The 18,759-nt window shown below is 42.8% G+C and overlaps 1 protein-coding gene across 2 annotated transcripts in view; it reads left to right on the top strand.

The window, feature by feature from the left end:
* The window catches only part of GABRA3 (gamma-aminobutyric acid type A receptor subunit alpha3), a 240,653-nt gene that overhangs the window by 201,801 nt on the left and 20,093 nt on the right, over positions 1-18,759 (top strand).

Raw genomic sequence — 18,759 nt, 5'->3', positions numbered from 1 at the left:
AAGGGTGGTGTCATCTGCATATCTGAGGTTATTGATATTTCTCCTGGCAATCTTGATTCCAGCTTGTGCTTCTTCCAGCCCAGCGTTTCTCATGATGTACTCTGCATAGAAATCAAATAAGCAGGGTGACAATATATATCCTTGACGTACTCCTTTTCCTATTTGGAACCAGTCTGTTGTTCCATGTCCAGTTCTAACTGTTGCCTCCTGACCTGCCTACAGATTTTTCAAGAGGCAGGTCAGGTGGTCTGGTATTCCCATCTCTTTCAGAATTTTCCACAGTTTCCTGTGATCCACACAGTCAAAGGCTTTGGCCTAGTCAATAAAGCAGAAATAGATGTTTTTCTGGAACTCTCTTGCTTTTTCCATGATCTACCGGATATTGGCCATTTGATCTCTGGTTCCCCTGCCTTTTCTAAAACCAGCTTGAACATCTGGAAGTTCACGGTTCATGTATTGCTGAAGACTGGCTTGGAGAATTTTGAGCATCACTTTACTAGCATGTGAGATGAGTGCAATTATGTGGTAGTTTGAGCATTCTTTGACATTGCCTTTCTTTGGGATTAGAATGAAAACTGACCCTTTCCAGTCCTGTGGCCACTGTTGAGTTTTCCAAATTTGCTGGCATATTGAGTACAGCACTTTCACAGAATCATCTTTCAGGATTTGAAAGAGCTCAACTGGAATTCCATCACCTCCACTAGCTTTGTTCGTAGTGATGCTTTCTAAGGCTTAAGTCATGTCTATTTAGAAACTTACCAGTTGTAGGAGCCTTAGGAAGGAGACACCCTGAATCCCAACTAACTTTAGGGTATTTGGCAAAATGGAGTATATCTTAGGAGCCCACATGTCTTACAGTACTTTTTACATAAAAGTGTGGGAACTTTCAACACTTGTCTCCATGGAAGTTACAAAGTAGGATACTCTTGTCCTTTTTTTCATTAGCTGGACACTGCTGTTCCATCTCCTTGTGGTGTTACAGCATGTCTGTGTTTTGTTCTCCCTCCATCCTCAGACCAGGGGAGGCAACCTAAAAAAAGCAATATTTGAAAAGAATTAAAGGACAACAGGGGACTTCCCAGGTGGCTCAGTGGGTAAAGAATCCTCCTGCAATGCAGGAGACGCAGGAGACACTGGTTCAATTCCTGGGTCAGGAAGATCCCCTGGAGGAGGGCATATCAACCCACTCTAGTATTCTTGCTTGGAGAATGCTATGGAAAGAGGAGCCTGGTGGGCTACAGTCCATAGGGTCACAAAGAGTTGGACGAAACTGAAGTGACTGAGCATGCACGCATGCAAAGGACAACAGGATTTAGAGATTCAGAATTTGGTGTGGGAAAAGGCTATTCTTGAGAATGGTAACACTGAGTTTCAAAAGACTAGAGGTTTGTGAGAACATGACCTTTTGGAGAAGGTCAGTTGTTCTGTGAAGGTGGGAGGGAAGTCTCCGCCTGGCTAGTCTAGCTCTCCCCAAGCAGAGGGAGGGAGGAGGACCTTCACTGCCTGCATGTGCAAAGTGTACTTTCATTGTCCTACTGTGATGCTTTCATTTTTGGACGGAAGTTACCTCCTGCTCTGGGGTGCTCCTGCTGCTGCAACCAACCTCCTCTCTGAGATCAGTCGCCCCACTTCTTCCCACCACAGCCTGTGGGCAGAGAGTACCCAGGCTCCTGATGAAGGCTCTGTGCATCCCAGCACAGCAAGGCAAGCCCCTAAAGACCAAGGGCATCCCAGGCACCCCAGAGGTCCACCCAGCAGAATGGAGAGAGTTCCTGGGGCTACAACATCTGTTCATTCTCCTGACTTCTCCATCCCTCCTTGGTACTGCTCACCTGATATCACCTTTTGAGACCCATCATTAGCCATTTCAGCAGTCCCATCTTATTTCATTAAACCACTATTTGTTTAGCCTTTATCACACAGGCAATGCACGTTCATAATAGAAAAATTAGAAATGTCAGAGAAGCAAAAAATGTAAATTAAAATATTCTTAAATTCCATCTAGAAAAAAACTTTTTAGAGGAATTTAGTGCATTAACTGATTATTATACAGTTTGGTGTGTAACCTTTAAGAAGGTTCTGTTTGCATTTTTAATCATAAATATATCTTTATATTAATGGGACCATAATATTGATACTGTCTTACAAGCTGTTTTTTATGTAACTTTATATTGTAGGCTTGTTTTCTTGTCACTAAGTACATGATTCAAGTAAAATGTACACACAAGCTAGTAGTATTTTTTTCAGATATAATTGACATATTAGTTTCAAATGTACAGCATAATGATTCAATATTTGTCTGTGCTGTGAAATGATCACCACAGCAAGTCTAGTTAATATCCATCACCATACATAGTTACAGAATTTTTTCTTAACGCTGAGAACTTTTAAGATATACTCTCAATAACTTTTACATATGCAGTAGAGTATTTATAGTAGTAGTAATTATAGTCTCCATGATGAACATAACACCCTAAAGACTTATTTATTTTATAACTGGAAGTTTGTACCTTCTGATTCCCTTCACCCATTTCACCTAACACCTACCCTTGGGTTCTGGCAACCACCAATCTAATCTTTGTATCCGTGAGCTTGATTTTTTTGTTTTGTTTTTTGGGTTCCACATATAAGTGAGATACAATATCTGTCTTTCTCTGTCTGACTTGTTTCACTTAGCATAATGTACCCAAGGTCATTGCATGTTGTCTCAAATGGCAAAAATTTCCTTCTTTTTGTGGCTGAATAATATTCCATTGTATATCTATATATCACATCTTCTTTATCCATTCATCCATGGATGGAAACTTAGGTTGCTTCCATGTCTTGGCTATTGTAAATAATGCTGCAGTGAAGATGGGGGAGTATATATCTTTTTAAGTTAGTGTTCTTATTTTCTTCAGATCAGTAAGTGAAATTGCTGGATCGTATGGTAGTTCCATTTTCAATTTTTTGAGGAAACTCGATACTGTTTTCCATAGTAGCTGCACCAATTTACATTCCCACCAAGAGTGCATGAGGGTTACCATTTCCACACATCCTCACCAACATTTGTATTTTGTTGTTAGCTGTAAGTAGTTAGTAATAATATTTTAATAATCACAATAGACATATATTATTTATTATCTGTTTTAGTTACTCTAAAAAGAAAATGCCATCCTCTGAGGCCATAGCCAGCATTCTTGACAATGACAAATGTTGCTATCAGTGGGAAATGTAGCATTTCATTATGAAATTCAATGATATCTTCATCTTAATGGCTTCATACTTGTGGATCATAATTCATTTAACAAATTATTTATAATTATTTTCTATTTTAATGCTATAAACAACACTGCAAAGACCTTCTTTTTCCACATAGAATTTTCAGTTCAGTTCAGTCACTCAGTCATGTCTGACTCTTTGTGACCCCATGAACTGCAGCACGCCAGGCCTCCCTGTCCATCACCAACTCCCTGAGTCTACCCAAACCCATGTCCATTGAGTCGGTGATGCCATCCAGCCATCTCATCCTCTGTCATCCCCTTCTCCTCCTGCCCTCAATCTTTCCCAGCATCAGGGTCTTTTCAGATGAGTCAGCTCTTCACATCAGGTGGCCAAAGTACTGGAGTTTCAGCTTCAGCATCACTCCTTCCAATGAACACCCAGGGCTGATCTCCTTCAGAATGGACTGGTTGGATCTCCTTGCAGTCCAAGGGACTCTCAAGAGTCTTCTCCAACACCACAGTTCAAAAGCATCAATTCGTCAGTGCTCAGCCTTCTTCACAGTCCAACTCTCACATCCATACATGACCACAGGAAAAACCATAGCCTTGACTAGATGGACCTTTGTTGGCAAAGTAGTGTCTCTGCTTTTTAATATGCTATCTAGGTTGGTCATAACTTTCCTTCCAAGGAGTAAGCGTCTTTTAATTTCATGGCTGCAGTCACCATCTGCAGTGATTTTGCAGCCCAGAAAAATAAACTCAGCCACTGTTTCCACTGTTTCCCCATCTATTTGCCATGAAGTGATGGGACCAGATGCCATGATCTTCATTTTCTGAATGTTGAGCTTTAAGCCAACTTTTTCACTCTCTTCTTTCCCTTTCATCAAGAGGCTCTTTAGTTCTTCACTTTCTGCCATATGGGTGGTTCATCTGGATATCTGAGGTTATTGATATTTCTCCCGGCAATCTTGATTCCAGCTTGTGCTTCTTCCAGCCCAGTGTTTCTCATGATGTACTCTGCAAAGAAGTTAAATAAGCAGGGTGACAATATACAGCCTTGATGTACTCCTTTTCCTATTTGGAACCTGTCTGTTGTTCCATGTCCAGTTCTAACTGTTGTTTCCTGACCTGCATACAGGTTTCTCAAGAAGCAGGTCATCTATTTCTGCTTTACTTACTATGCCAAAGCCTTTGACTGTGTGGATCACAATAAACTGTGGAAAATTCTGAAAGAGATGGGAATATCATACCACCTGATCTGCCACAGAATTTTGTTCCTATGTAATTACCTGCCTAGGATCAAAACAGAATATTGAGATTGCTATTTCAGAAAGTAGACACATTAAAAATTTTTTAATACATATTGACAAATTGCCATTCTAAAAGGTTAAACAATTCATGCTCTCATTATCAGTGTATGAGCATGCCAGTTTCCCTTCACTCTTGGCAATGCAGATTTTATGGATTGAATTATGTGTCCCCCAAAGGTATTACCCCCAGTACCTCCAAATATGACCTTATTTGCAAATAGGGTTATTTCAGATACTAGATTATAGTCACAAATTAGTTTTGAAAACACGATATAGAGTACATCAGTGAAGAGATGATTTAATGTTAAAATTCATTTGTAAACTCCAATAATATGCAGGTGTAAGAAGGAATGAGGAAGTTCTATGGGAATATCTACAAGATATATCATTGAGTAAAAAAGGCAAATACAAAACCATAAAAGACTATAGGATATATATTTGTATGTGGGCTTCCCTGGTGGCTCAGAGGTTAAAGCGTCTGCCTCCAATGCTGGAGACCTGGGTTCGATCCCTGGATCAGGAAGAATCCCCTGGAGAAGGAAATGGTAACCCACTCCAGTATTCTTGCCTGGAGAATCCCATGGACAGAGAAGCCTGGTAGGCTACAGTCCACGGGGTTGCAAAGAGTTGGACACGACTGAGCAACTTCCCTTTCACTTTACACTCTAGGTGTGGAGAGCAGGGGCTGCTCTTTGTTGTGTTATATGGGCTTCTCCTTGTGGTGGCTTCTCTTATTATCATCACAGTCTCTAGGTGTGCAGGCTTCAGTAGTTGCAGCACATGGGCTCAGTAGTTGCAGCCCACAGGCTCAGTAGTTGTGGCTCACAGGCTCTAGAGCACCGACTCAGCAGTGGCACATGGCTTAGTTGTTCCGTAGCATGTGGAATGTTCCTGGACCAGAGAGAGAAACCATATCCTCTGATTTGGCAGGCGGGTTCTTATCCACAGTGCCACCATGGAAGTCCAACATGCAGTAATTCTAAGTCAAGGCCCTTCTTTGTTCCAAAGTCAAGCATGAATTAAATAAATAACTTAAATTTGTCAAACTCTCTGGCCAGTTCTTCACACCACTCCCTACTTCAGCCCTGATTTCATTTTCCCTTGTTTGCAACTTTTACATTAATATTCTAAGAGGAACATTTGAATGTATGATCTTAGTTTTGCATCTTTCCTAGAAATTTGAAGTTTGTTAGAAAAATTTTTATTACTATTATTGTGTATATTATTTATTTAGACATGGAACATAGGTAAGTGAAGATAAATTAGAAAATAAGAGCAGTGCAGCAGGTGTTTTGACCAATTCATAGACACCACTTTGTGGTTGGGGCACCAAAACACCACAGTTGCTTAGCCAGAGAGACAGTTAAGCCCTGAGGTCACCATTTTGGCATGGGAGGCCACTGACACCAAAGGGCATGTCCAGTTTGTGGACGGGGGCGCCAAAACCCCACTACTGCATAGCTACAGAGGCGATCAACTGCTGAGGTCGCCATTTTGTTGCAGTGTGGCAACAGGCACCAGGGGGCGTGGCCTTTTTTCCTGGCTGGTTGCTGCTGATAGAGGGATCTGCTGGAGTTTCGCTGTTGGCAGTGAGCTTCACTGTTGGGTGGAGCCTCTGTGTGTTCTAGTCTGTTTGCCAGAGCTAGGGGCTAGTGCTCAGAGGTTGGGTTCTCTCAGATGCTGCTCTCAAAGGTTGGGTTCCCTTGCAGGTGAAATTAGACTGCTGACTGTACTTTTGATGAGGAGATGTTACTGGCAGGGGTCCTAGTACCACCTCCAAGGTTTGCTCACTGTTGGCTGTAAGTTATACTACATCCCCTTGTGCAAGCTGACCTGAAATGATCTGGTCTTGCAGTTCCCAGAGCCTTCCCATGACACATGGCAGAAGTGGGCCTCTGGGGAACAACCAGGAAAGCTCGGTATCTGCCTTGGGTTCTCATTTCCCCACTGGAGAAACCATAGATTCAAAGGTACCCTCTTAGGTGCTGCAGCTGAGCTGGCCTGGGGGAGGGAAGAAAGCAAAAACTGATACCACTTCTGTTATCCTTCTAATGTGGCTTTTCTTGCTTTTCATGCCAGGGGTTGGTGGGAGGGAGTGCTGCTTCAGCTTTATTTCTTGGATCTGGGATTTTCACAGATGTGTTCTTTTCCGTGGTTAGCTGCTAAACCACATTTTTATGACAGGGTTCTAAAGCCGGGACTGTCATATTCCACCACCTTACTGATCTTAAGTCACCCTCTTTGCTTCTTTGGAAGAGAGACAATTTCTCTGAAAGAAATTGAAAGAAAGAATAGAAAATGAGAATATATTTTAAAAAATATATTCAGTTATATAAAATAATGGCTAATTTGGTAAGTTTTTGAAAAGCCCACTTGCTTTCATTTCAGCTCTACACAGTATAACTTATATAAAACCTATAATATGTATTATTTATAAATGTTAAGTATTTTACATGATCAGATGTAGGATTAACAGACAGGAAGGAATTTAGAGATATGAGACTAACATGCAGAAGGAAGAAATTCCCCAAGCTAGTCAAAGTCCAACTGTTGTTAAAAATAAATCTTCAGTGCTTCACCAGCTGAGAGAAAGAGTGAACAGAGTACAGGGAAAGAAAGCAGTAGAAATGTATACAGATAGGAGAGAGGGAGAGAATAAGGAGAGAGTGGGAGGGGGTAGGGAACAAAGAAATAAAAAGATTGAAAAAGAGGCAGAGAGAAAGAAAAGAAACTCCAATGTTATACTGAAGAAATTCTATAATTTGGTATGAAAATTCTTTGCTAAATTAAAAATAAGCATACTTATATTTTTCATGTTCACATAAACAAGCTAGAAAGTGAACACACACACAGTATGGATTGCATATTGAGCTTTGGCTGACCAGATGGTTCTTTCTAGGCTTAGGTACAAGGGAGTGGGTGAGGTAGGAAAGTGGGAAATTACCTCATTTGGGAGACATGCTGAAACTAAATGAGGGTGGAGAGACAGAGAGGTGAAAAATAAGAAGCCTAACAAGAAAGGTAGAAATAATCAGATTGCATAGACATTTGGAGGCTCTTTGGAGAAGTTTGGATTTTACTCTTTGAGAGATGGGAAACTTGGAGAGTCTTAAGCAAAAGAGAGACTGAGTCTGACTTACATTTTAATAGATTCATTTTGGCTGCAACTCTGAGAATACATTTAAGGGGACAAGTACATAAGCAAGTCAAGTTAGAAAGCTATTACAGACTCTAAGAAAGAGATGATGGTAGCTTAGTCCAGAATGGTAACAGCAGAAGTGGTGGGAAGTGGTCAAATTATAAATATTAATATATTTTGAAGAAAGAACTATCAATGTATCTGAATCTGTGTCTACATTTGTGCATGCACACATAGAAACATGCATGAGGGAGGAAGAGGGAGCAATCGATGATGTTAAAGATTTTGAAGCATTTTGATCCATGCTTCTGAGAGTTACCATTTACTGAGATAGGAAATCTGTTGGAGGAGATATTTTGGAGGGCAAAGGAAATGGAGAGAATAAGAGTAAGATTTGGACATATTAGGTCAAGATACCTATTAGGTCCCCAAATGGTGATGTCTAATGGGTAATGAAATATATAGGTGTAGAGCATTATCAGTTCAGTCGCTGAGTCATGTCTGACTCTTTGTGACCCCATGGACTGCAGCACACAGGCTTCCCTGTTCATCACCAACTCCCAGAGCTCGCTCAAACTCATGTCCATTGAGTCAATGATACCATCCAACCATCTCATCCTCTGTCGTCTCCTTCTCCTCCTGCCTTCAATTTTTCCCAGCATCAGGGTCTTTTCCAGTGAGTCAGTTCTTTGCAGCAGGTGGCCAAAGTATTGGAGTTTCAGCTTCAGCATCCGTCCTTCCAATGAACATTCAGGAATGATTTCCTTTAGGGTGGACTGGTTGGATCTCCTTGCAGTCCAAGGGACTCTCAAGAGTTTTCTCCAACACCACAATTCAAAAGCATCAATTCTTCAGTGCTCAGTTTTCTTTATAGTCCAACTCTCACATCCATACATGACCACTGGAAAAACCATAGCTTTGACTAGACAGACCTTTGTTGGCAAAGTAATGTCTTTGCTCTTTAATATGCTGTCTAGGTTGGTCATAACTTTTCTTCCAAGGAGCAAGCCTCTTTTAATTTCATGGCTACAGTCACCATCTGCAGTGATTTTGGAGCCCCCCAAAACAAAGTCTGTCTTCCCTCTGTTCAAATTTGGGCTCCTTTTATACAGAAGATGGGGAGGAGCTCACTGTGGCACCAACCCATGGCTCAGCAGGACCACTAATGTTGGCTGGTTGACAGTTGCTCACTAACAGTGGCTTGCTTGGGGGAGGGACCCACTGCAGTGCTGACCAAGAGCTGAGTGGGGCTGCTGTAGCCTGCACCTGCCTAGCCCATATTACATTTCCCCACTGTCAGTGTCCATTCCACAGTCTTGTAGGAAAAGGGGTGGTGATATTTCTGGCTATCTCTCACTGAAAAGGGGAGATGCGGGAGTGATTGTGAAATGGAATTGATCAGCGTCAGGTTGGGAATATTTCTTAAAATTTTTGGTAAGCAATACAATTCTCTTTATCTACAACTGTTTGAACCTGATGACATTCCTTCTACAATCAGATTTTAATCTCAACACATAAACTTTCTGAAGAGCAACCTTAACCCTTCTAAGGGTTCATAAACCCATTGCTCTCTGGCTTCTCAGGAGTTGAGTCATTTTCTAATGACAGTGAGGCTACTTTAAGCAGTGTGATATATCCATGGCTTTACTTCAGCTAACTTGACAGACGAATGCATGGTGAATAATACCATGTGTGGTCCTGTCCACCTTGCAGTCAGCTGGTGCTGTGGCCGCTGTTCTCTCCACGTTTTAAGGAGGATTCCGTCTCCAGGTGGGAAAGGATGTAAGGCTATTTCCATTGGATAGGCAGACCTGCTGGAAGCAAATACCTGAACAGTTAAAACTGTGAGATCTTTCACAGCATTTATAGATTCTCACACCTGGGCAGACACCTGGAATGGCAAACTATAGAAGATTTCAAAATGGCTTAAATTAAGCCTGTTTCTGGGAGCCGCTCTGATCGGTAGCATGGCAGCTGGAAAGGCCTTGTTGTTCAGTTGCTCACCTATGTCCTTCTATTTGCTACCGCAGTGGACTGTAACTCACCAAGCTTTCCTGCCCTCCCAAGTTTGCTCAAACTCATGTCCTTTGAGTCAGTGATGCCATCCAACCATCTCATCCTTTCTCTCTTCCTTCTCCTCCTGCCCTCAGTCTTGCCCAGCTTCAGGGTCTTTTCCAAAAATTCAGCTCTTTGCATCCGGTGGAAAAAGTACAGAGCTTCAGCTTCAGCATCAGTCCTTCCAATGAATAGTCAGGGTTGACTTCCTTTAAGATTGACTGGTTGGATGTCCTTGCAGTCCAAGGGACTCTCAAAAGTCTTCTCCAACACCACAGTTCAAAAGCATCGATTCTTTGGCACTCAGCCTTCTTTATGGTCCAGCTCTCACAGCCATACATGACTACTGGAAAAACCATAGCTTTGACTCTATGGATCTTTGTCAGTAAAATGATTTCTCTGCTTTTTAATATGTTGTCAAGGTTTGTCATAGCTTTTCTTCCAAGGAGCAAGTGTCTTAATTTCACTGCTGCAGTTCACTGTCTGCAGTGATTTTGGAGCCCAAGAAAAGAAAATCTGCCACTGTTTCCACTTTTTCCCCATCTATTTGCCATGAAGTGATGGAATTGAATGTCATGATCTTTGTTTTTGGGATGTTGAGTTTTAAACCAGCTTTTTCACTCTCCTCTTTCACTTTCATCAAGAGGCTCTTTAGTTCTTCTTTGCTTTCTGCCATAAGGGTGCTGTCATCTGCATATCTGAGGTTATTGATGTTTCTCCCGGCAGTCCTGATTCCAGCTTGTGCTTTGCCCAGCCAGCATTTCACATAATGTAATCTGCATATAAGTTAAATAAGCAGGGTGATAATATACAGCCTTGTCATACTCCTTTCCCAATTTTGAACCAGTCTGTTGTTCCATCTCTGGTCCTAACTGTTGCTTCCTGACCTGTCTACAGGTTTCTCAGGAGGCAGGTAAGGTGGTCTGCAATTCCCATCTCTTAATTTTCCACAGTTTGTTGTGATCCACACAGTCCAGCATAGTCAATGAAGCAGAAGTAAATGTTTTCCTGGAATTCTCTTCCTTTTTGTATGATCCAGGGGGTGTTCGCGATTTGACCTCTGATTCCTCTGTCTTTTCTAAGTCCAGCTTATACATCTGGAATTTCTCAGTTCACATACTGTTGAAGTCTAGTTTGAAGGATTTTGAGCATTACTTTGCTAGTGTGTGCTACTACTGCTGCTAAGTTGCTTCAGTCATGTCTGACTATGTGTGACCCCATAGACAGCAGCCCACTAGGCTCCTCTGTCCCTGGGATTCTCCAGGCAAGAATACTGGAGTGGGTTGCCATTTCCTTCTCCAAGCTAGCGTGTGAGATGAGTGCAATTATATGGTAGTTTGAACATTCATCGGCATTGCCTTTCGTTGGGATTGGAATGAAAACTGACCTTTTCCAGTCCTATGTCCCCTGATGAGTTTTCCAAATTTGCTGACATATTGAGTGTGTCACCTTAACAGCATCATCTTTTAGGGTTTTGAATAGCTCATGTGGAATTCTATCACCTGCACTAGCTTTGCTCATAGTAATGCTTCCTAAGGCCCATGTGAGTTCACACTACAGGATATCTGGCTCTAGGTGAGTGACCACACCATCATAGTTATCTGGGTCATTAAGTTCTTTTTTATACAGTTCTTCTGTATATTCTTGCCACTTCTTCTTAATCTCTTCTGCTTCTGTAGATCCTTACCATTTCTATCCATTATTGTGCCCATCTTTGCATGAAATGTTCCCTTGGTATCTCTAATTTTCTTGAAGAGCTCTCTAGTCTTTCCCATTCTATTGTTTTCCTCTATTTCTTTGCATTATTCACTTAAGAAGGCTTTCTTATCTCTTGTTGCTATTCTCTGGAACTCTGCATTCAGTTGGTTCTATCTTTCCCTTTCTCCTTTGCTTCTTGCTTCTCCTCTTTTCTAAGCTATTTGTAAGGCCTCCTGAGATAACCATTTTGCCTTGCATTTCTTTTTTGGGGGGATGGTATTGGTTACCTCCTCCTGTATAAGTGAGTTAATGTCTTGACATATTTTAGCAATGCTCCTTTTTAATGTATGATTCAGTTTCTCAGTTTCTCATGTTGTTTCTGATCCCCAGGATGAATGTAACTTCCAATCAGTTCAGTGTTTTAGACACTTGTTGGGTTATGCTAGAGACAAAAGCAGGCCTGTTATCACTTTGGAGGATATTAAGTAGTCCAAAGCAGGGAATAATTTCCTTAAGGAGGACTTTAACCACTTCAGAGGCCTTTTCTGTCTGGGTAGGATAGGCTTCCACCCATCCTTAAATAGTGTCCACACATACCAGCAGGTTCTGAAGTTTCCTACAATTTGAGGCATTTGAATAAAATCTATTTGCTAGACCTCAGTGGGGCAAGTTCCTTTGTTCTGGGTCCCCATCTGAGGCTGTCTGAAAGAGGTTTTGGGGTTAATTTTAGCACAAATCATACAATTCTGAGTGACTTGCTAGATGGTCCTTTGTAGGTGAGGTTCCATTATATGTTTCCAAATCCACTGTAACTTGGCATCTGTCCCATAATGGGTGCTGTCATGAATGTGCTGCTGCAGCACAGTGTCCAGGAAAGTGACAGGGATCAAAACAATTCTTCCTTGTGCATTACATTTCCAATCAGGTGAGTTATGGTCAAGAGTGAAACCCACTCATTGGCCCTCTCCTCGTCCTTTTCTGAATATGCTGGGTGGTATTTTGACAAGTCAGTCTGTGGAAGGGGTGACCTTATCATGGCTTGCTTTCTTTGCAGCTTGGTCAGCTAACCAATTCCCCTTTATTATATGAGTCTCACCCTTATGGTGGCCTGGGCAGTGCTTTATGGCCACTTGTGAAGGCTTATGGACTGCTTCTAATAGTAACAGAATTTCAGGAGCATGTTTTAGGTCTTTATTGTTCGAAGTGAGGAGCCCACTTTATTTCCAGATTGCCCCGTGAGCATGCGCTACAGAAGATGCATAGCAAGAGTCTGTGTATATATTTACTTGTTTCTCTTTAGTAAGGAGCAGGGCCCTTGTTAGGGTCTTGATTTCTGCCTTCTGAGCTGAGCTCCCTGGGGGCAGGGCTTCTGTTTCCATAGTCTCTGTGAGGGTTACCACTGCATACCCAGTGCATCGCCTACCTTTGTCCACAAAGCTGCTTGTGTTGGTGAACAGTTCCACATCCAGCTGAGCCAAGGGTTGGGCCATTAAGTCCAGTCTGCTGGAGTACACTAGCTCGATGGTGTGTAGGCAGTCATGCTCGAGGATTGGGCAGCATCAATCCGCAGCAATATGGCTGGCTTTAGGGCTGAAGTGACTTGAATTCTCACATTAGGATTGTCCAGTAGAATGGCTTGGTACTTTCCCATTTTCCCAGAAGTCAGCCAATAACCTTCTTTCTATTCCAGCAAAGTGAGGACATGATGAGGAACATACACAGTGGTGGGTTGCCCCAGGGTAAAGTTCTCAGCTTCTTGAAGTATGTCACAACTAGCTGCCACAGCTTGAAGGCAAGAGGCCACCTCTTGACAGTCTGTTCTAGTTGTTTTGAGAAGTAGGCAAGCAGTCTGGGGATATTCCCCAGGGTTTGGATTAGCACCCCAAGGTTTATGCCTTTTCTCTCATGTACATACAGTTTGAAAGGTTTCTTTAGATCCAGTAGTCCCAAAGCCAGAGCTGAAACTTTGCTCTTAATGTCGCAAAAGCTGTTTGGCACTCTCGTCCAAGTAAGGGACTGAAGATCATATCCCTTCAGTGCCCCATAAAGGGGATTCCCTATGACCCCATAGTTTGGGATCCAAATCCAACAGAGCCCTGCCATTCCCAGAAAACCTCTATGTTGTCTATGAGTCTTGGGTGTTCTCAAGCCTGCAATTGCCCATCTTCTATCAGGCAAGACCTCCCTGTCCTTTGGAAATGTCAAGACCTAGATACTTGACTTTGTTGCTTACATATTTGGACTTTTTTCTGGGAAACCTTATATCCACAACTGGCCAAATAGTTCAGGGTTCTGATGGTATTTTGTAGACACTTGTCATAAGTAGGATTTGCTATGAGCAAGTCATCCACATATTGGAGTATGAGTCCTTCATCCAATATTAAGTTTCTAAGGTCCCTTGCCAACATTTCCTCAAACAAGGTCAAAGAATTCTTAAATCCTTGAGGCAGGACTGCACAAAAATACTGTCGGATTATTTGTGTTTCGGGGTCCTGCCATTCAAAAGCAAAAAGCTGCTATGATTCTTCTGCAATAGGAATGCAGAAAAATTCATCCTTCAAGTCCCAAACTGAGAACCAACTGTATTCTCCCAGAATAGTTGTGAGCAGAGTGTATGGATTGGGTACCACAGGGTGTAAATCTTGAACTATTTCACTAATAGCTCTCAAGTCTTGGACAAAGTGATACCCTTTGAGTTGGACTTTTTGACTGGGAGGATAGGGGTATTATACAGGAACCTGCAAGGTTTAATCACTCCTGTTTTCAAAAACTTTTCAAGAATTGGCTGAATTCCCTTTTGAGCCTCTTGTCTCAGAGAGTATTGTATTAGATTAGGTGTCCCAGCATCAGTTCTTAATGTTGGCCATGCATTTTGGGGCCTTCTCTGGGGTGCCATTAGCCCACACTTCTTGTCTTACCTTTCCATAGACTTCAGAGGTAAAAGCTCAGTCTCCTTTTCTGGGCCATCTGTGACTGCCATCTGCAGGCTTATGGTGTGTTCTAGTGGGACCCTGACGTCAAACTGTCCTGATAAGTTACTTGAGCATTTAATTTACAAAGGAGATCTCAGCCCAAAAGAGGGATTGGACACTCTGGCATATACAGGAAACTGTGTTTCAGGGTTCGTGCATGCATTCTAAGTTGCTTTGGTCATGTCCAACTCTTTGTGACCCTATGGACTGTAGCCCACCAGGCTCCTCTATGCATGGGATTCTCCAGGCAAGAATGCTACAGTGGATTGCCATGCCCTCCTCCAGGGAATCTTTCCAACCCAGGGACTGAACCTGGGTCTCTTCTGTCTCCTGCATTGACAGGCAGGTTCTTTGTACTTGCACCAATTGGGAAGCCTGTGTTTCAGGGTAAGGTCCCCTAACTGGCATTCTAGAGGTTGTAAGAAAGAATAATTTTGCACTTCTCCAGAAACACACATGATCGGGATGGACTGAGATGTTTTCTATGCTACTTTGATGTTTACCACAGAGTATGCTCCATTCGCAGATGTATCAGAAAGTCAATCAACTTGTCTCCCATTGTCAAAGTTACCTGGGGCTCCTGTGGGGAAATTAGAATTGGATGCCTCGGGTCCAAGGGAGACCCCAGGCCTCTTCATTCTTCATTAGAGTGTTCCTCTCTTTCTACCAGAGGAGAGGCACCTGTCTTTCTTTTATTGTTTTCCTTCTTATTCCTTAGCCTAGGGCAATCTGTTTTCAAAAGCCCTTCCTACTTGCACTAAGTACATTGTTCCTTCCACAGTGGTGGCTTATCTCTCTCTTCAGGATACTTGCCTTCCAGAAATCTAGTGCTGCTGCCAGGAAAGTGGCATTCCATCTTGATCATCTTAGTTCTCTCTTTGTTCCATGTTATTCAACTCTTTAAAAGCAATATTTACTGATTGATAAGAGTTCATTCCAGATGCACGATCTAACGTTTGTAATTTTCTTCTTGTGTCTGAAGCATTTTGCCCAATGAAGGCCATATTTACCATTCTCATATTTTTGGACACCTCAGGGTCTGTATCAATGTAGCACCTATAAGCTTGAAAAATTGTTTCTAGAAACTGTGATGGATCTGTTGCAGAAAGGGGGACCCCTTCCAGGGCCTGAAATTGGGCTCTTGTCTAACACTCGGAAAAGAATTGTCCGAGGAGACACGTGCTGACAAAGCAAGAGATTTTATTGGGAAGGGCACCCAGGTGGAGAGCAGTAGGGTAAGGGAACCCAGGAGAACAGCTCTGCCGCGTGGCTCGCAGTCTTGGGTCTTATGGTGATAGGATTAATTTCAGGGTGGTCTTTGGCCAATCATTCTAATTCAGTCTTTCCTGGTGGTGCACACATTGCTCAGCCAAGATGGATGCTAGTGAGCAGGATTCTGGGAAGTAGATGGACACCCTGTGTCTCCTTTTGACCTTTCCCGAACTCTTCCGGTTGGTGGTGGCTTATTAGTTTCGTATTCCTTATCAGGATCTCCTGTCATAAAGCACCTCATGCAAATGGTTACTATGGTGCCTGGCCAGGGTGGGCGGTTTCAGTCAGTGTGCTTCCCCTAACAGATCCTTATAGGGTTTTTGGTGTATCTCCTGAATTTATTTTAAGGTCTTTTGCTTAGGTACTCCCTTTCAAAGAGCTGCTAAGATACACTTCCTAGAATGCTTTAGGTGTGTCACTTCTCCATTGTTAGGATCCCAGTCAGGTTCAGCAATAGGAACTGCCAGACTTGCTTCTGAAGTTCCACTCTGGATCTGCTAGATGAAGCTGCTATGCTTCCTCTCTAGCCTTGTCAGTGAGCATCCTCCTTTCATCCCCAGTAAGCATCAACTTCATACAAATGTGAATGTCTGCCCAAGAGGGATGGTGAATGACAAAGATAGAAGTGAAAAGTTCAGTCATATGGAGGGGGTCCTCTCAGTATGTAGGGTTATGGTTTTTTCCAACTAAACAAATCTGAAGTTGAGAATGGCTTGTGCATCCATGGAAACCCAGCTCTTTGGCCATCTGCATTAAGGCCTCCTATAGGATATGTGCACAAAGAAGATTGCCCTGCTCCAGAAGTGGCTCCCAGTCCAAATTGGGTGCCCTGTCAGTTCTTAGATGGTGATAACAAACCAGGCTCCTGTGACCTGGAGGTTAACATAGAAACTTCTAATTGATTCTCATAAGTAGGGGAGACAGGAGACAGTGCGTATGTTAGTGCATCCTGCTCGGCCAATGGGGGAGCTGGGTTGGTCGGAGGGGGTTTTAAGTTTTGAAATAGCATGTCCTCACTCTTGCTTTCTCCCTCTCCCTCTCGGAGAACAGGTTTTCCCTTCAGACCACTGTACCATAAGGCAGTAGCCATTTGACTGCTTTTCCTCTTAATGCAATAGCATAAATGCTTCTCCATATAGAATCTCATCATTTTCACCTGCTCTTTCACAAAACAATTCTAATTGCAAGACTGTATAATTAAGTGAGCCATTCAAAGGCCATAGCTCTCCTGATCCTAACATACTGGGACCGCACACTATGACAATAGAATATCATCTGTTCCTTAGTCATAGGCTCACAACTATTTTTTGCCCATTTACTTAAGGTACATCCCAAAGGGCTTTTCTTAGGGACAGATGGAGTATTTCCCATATTTATAAGTTCAAGAACAACAAAACACAAAAAGGACAAGCAAATTCCAATGCCAGAGGCACAAATAGGGTCCATCGTGAATGAGGGCAGAACAGGAACAAACAAATACAAAACAAAAGCAAGTGAACACAAAACAAAATGGAAAGAAATGGTTCAAAAATCAGATAGAGTTCAACAATTCATGTGTGCATGCATGCTGAGTCACTCAGTTGTGTCCAACTCTTTGCAACCCCATAGACTGTTGCCTACCAGTCTCCTTTATCCATGGGATTTTCCAGGCAAGAATACTGGAGTGGGGTGCCATTTCCTTCTCCAGGGGATCTTCCTGACCCAGGGATCAAACTCTCATCTCCTACATTGGCAGGCAGATTCTTTACTTCTGTACCACCTGGGAAGCCCTCGAACAACTGCCCTCTCCAAAAGGGTACCATGAACAAATGGGCTTTTCCTTTAAGGAAAAAAACACAAATTGAGAAGGGAAGATGTTTCCAGTTGTACATACCTGAGCAACTCACCCTACCATATCAAGCCTGTCGGTTCCCAAACGTTGATTCTTTGCTCCAACGGCCAAGCTCTGAGGCACCCAGTGCCGCTCTAGGGAATTTTGAAGAGAAGATCCTCAGGACAAATGGTTCTGGCAGCTGCTAGGGCCTTACGCTAAAATTCCCCAAGCAGGGCTGGTTGGTCACAAGTATCAAGGCTCCTGGGTGGTTTCACCAAAAATTTGTTACTGAGCCTAAGATCGTTCTGCTCGCTGCACAATAGGCCAATCAATCTGGAGACGAGTTGTTGGAGCAAGGAATGACTTTAATAGAAAAGCTAGCAGACCAAGAAAATGGCAGAGTAGCGTCTCAAAAAAACCATTTTCCATCGGTCCAAATTTAGGCTCCTTATATATAGAAGAGGGGAAGGGGGAGGGACCCACTGTGATGCATACCAGTGGCTGAGTGGGGCTGCTATAGCTCGTGTCTGCCTCACCCCTATTACAATCTCTGCCTCTGTCATCACATATTTCCCTTTGTGTCTTTCTTTTTATAAGAGAGCATCAATCATAGTAGATCACGTCCATCCTACTCCGGTATGAACTTATTTTAACTAGCTATATCTGCAGCATGCCTCTTTCTAAAGAAAGTCACATTTTGAGGCATTCAGGTTTATGACTTCATATATTTCTAGGAGACACAATTCAACCCACAACCATAACAAGTAGGAAGCCCAGGCAGAAAATACACATTGGGGAGTTATCAAAGTTAAAGGTATTATTTAAAGATACAGACCTGGATAAGAATGCCAAGGGAGTGAGACAAGCTCGTTTGTGTGCTCTGTGCCTTCGCCCAGGCAGTTGCCAAGCAAGGCCTGGCAGAGTAGTGTGCTGTGGAAACATGAGGTGTGCACACATACATTGCACCTTCTTGCCTTGGGCAAGTCTGAGTTGTTGCAGATCACCAAGACAGGTAGAGGCAGACTCACTGACAGGTAGACCAGCAGATCAGTGGATATGGCACTGCTCTTGACCATGAATTGAGGAGACCCTCTGCTGGCATGAAAGGCCAGTTGAAAATGCTTCAGCTAGAACATCATGACCTTGTAATAGAAGTGGTCATGCTCTAGCAGGGTTTATTGGGTCAGATGCATGTAGGCTCCACTGCACGTGCAGTAGGCGCACCTCCAACAGTGAGGGGAGACCAGGAAGCAAGGCCATTTGCCCTCCTGAGGTCAGGGAGGGAATGAGGAAATGG

Source organism: Bos taurus, chromosome X (assembly GCF_002263795.3).
Source record: "Bos taurus isolate L1 Dominette 01449 registration number 42190680 breed Hereford chromosome X, ARS-UCD2.0, whole genome shotgun sequence".
Classification (NCBI taxonomy): Eukaryota; Metazoa; Chordata; class Mammalia; order Artiodactyla; family Bovidae; genus Bos; species Bos taurus.
Note: the sequence above shows the minus strand (reverse complement) of the source record. Positions and strands in the feature narration are given on the sequence as shown.